The 1,900-nt window shown below is 39.1% G+C and overlaps 1 pseudogene; it reads left to right on the top strand.

Annotated features, from left to right (window-relative positions):
• The first annotated feature begins 469 nt into the window (after positions 1 to 469).
• On the top strand, positions 470 to 1,230 carry LOC123946682 (annotated as a pseudogene).
• Positions 1,231 to 1,900: the final 670 nt, after the last annotated feature.

Here is a 1,900-nt window from a genome sequence, read left to right as displayed (position 1 = left end):
AGATAGAAGGCAAGACTCAGACTCAAAGTTAAATGAACCAGAAATTTTAGTTTTATTTCATGTAAAATATTTGGGAATAATTTGTATTTTCTCAAGTGTCATGCCCCTTGTGCTTGAAGGTAACAGCCTTTTTGTCTTGTGTAGAAATTGCATAGGGAGGAGACTGAGCAAGATATTTGGAAGAGAACCAAAAGGAATTTGAATCTTTATTTACTGGCTATGTGTAACAGGGCCAGAAAATTAACTTCCCATTACATTTACCACCCTCTCTCAATAAAATTGATTCACAAGACTTGCATATTTTCTATGACTGTCTGAAAGGAATTTACTATGTAGAATATATCATCACTGCTAAATAAGATAAATATATAATTTTATTTTCTCTTTAGTCAAAACTTTTTTGATAATTACCTCTATCACTTGGTTCAAGGTTCATCTTCTATATTCAAAAATAAAATTTCCAGACTTCCTCTTTTTCCAGCTGGAACCATGGAGGGTGCAGAAGAGAAGAAAAAGAAGGTTCTTGCTGTGCCAGAAACCCTTAAAAGAAGCGAGGGAATTTTGCAGAGCTGAAATCAAGCTTCTGAGGAAGAAGTTTGCTCAAAAGATGCTTCGAAAGGCAAGGAGGAAGCTTATGAAAAAGTTAAGCATTACCACAAGGAATATAGACAGTTGTACAGAACTGAGATTCGAATGGCGAGGATGGCAAGAAAAGCTGGCAGCTTCTATGTACCTGCGGAACCCAAGTTGGCATTTGTCATCAGGATCAGAGGTATCAATGGTGTGAGCCCAAAGGTTCGAAAGGTGTTGCAGCTTCTTCGCCTTCGTCAAATCTTCAATGGCACCTTTGTTAAGCTCAACAAGGCTTCAGTTAACATGTTAAGGATTGTGGAACCATATATAGCATGGGGGTACCCGAACCTGAAGTCAGTGAATTAATTGATCTACAAGCGTGGTTATGGCAAAATCAACAAGAAGAGAATTGCCCTGACAGATAACACACTGATTACCCGATCTCTTGGTAAATATGGCATCATCTGCATGGAGGATCTGATTCATGAGATCTATACTGTTGGAAAAAGTTTCAAAGAGGCAAACAACTTTTTATGGCCCTTCAAATTCTCTTCTCCACGAGGGGGAATGAAGAAAAAGACCACCCATTTTGTGGAAGGTGGAGATGCTGGCAACAGGGAAGACCAGATCAATAGACTTATTCAAAGAATGAACTAAGGTATCTACCATGATTATTTTTGTAATTGGGCCAGTTAATAAAGCACTACTCGCAAATGGAAAAAAAAATTCTCCCCAAAGTTTAAAGTTATTTAAAAAATTTTTTTCTCCTTTAAAAAAATTATAATTATTTTTTGTATTTTTTAAAAAATATTTTATTTATCTATTTGAGAGAGAGAGAAAGAGCAGGGAGCCTGACTTGGGGATCCAACCGACGACCTCCGCCCAAGAGCATGACCGGAGCCTCTCAGAACACTGAGAGCATGACTTGAGCCAAAGGCAGATGTTTAACGGACTGAACCACCCCGGTACTCTTCTAGTTTCCGCTTTAAATATATCTCCCCCATCTCTCCTGCCCCATGAAATCATTCATCTGAGCAGATTGAGAGTTTTCAAATGAGATGGGGTGCTTGGATGATGCAGTGGGTTAAGTCTTGGACTCTAGGTTTTGTCTCAGTTCATGATCTCAGGGTCCTGGGATCCAGCCCCTTGTGGGGCTCTGCACTCAGCACAGTCACCTTGGGATTTTTCTCTCCCTTTGCCTCTGCCCCTCCCACTCATGCTCTCTCTCTCAAATAAGTAAATAAATCTTTTTTTTTTTAATAGAGTGTTCCAGAATTTTTGTGAGAGAGCTGTTACTGGAGACTACATTATAACTATAGGTCCCTCA

Source organism: Meles meles, chromosome 7, assembly GCF_922984935.1.
Source record: "Meles meles chromosome 7, mMelMel3.1 paternal haplotype, whole genome shotgun sequence".
Lineage (NCBI taxonomy): Eukaryota > Metazoa > Chordata > Mammalia > Carnivora > Mustelidae > Meles > Meles meles.
Note: the sequence above shows the minus strand (reverse complement) of the source record. Positions and strands in the feature narration are given on the sequence as shown.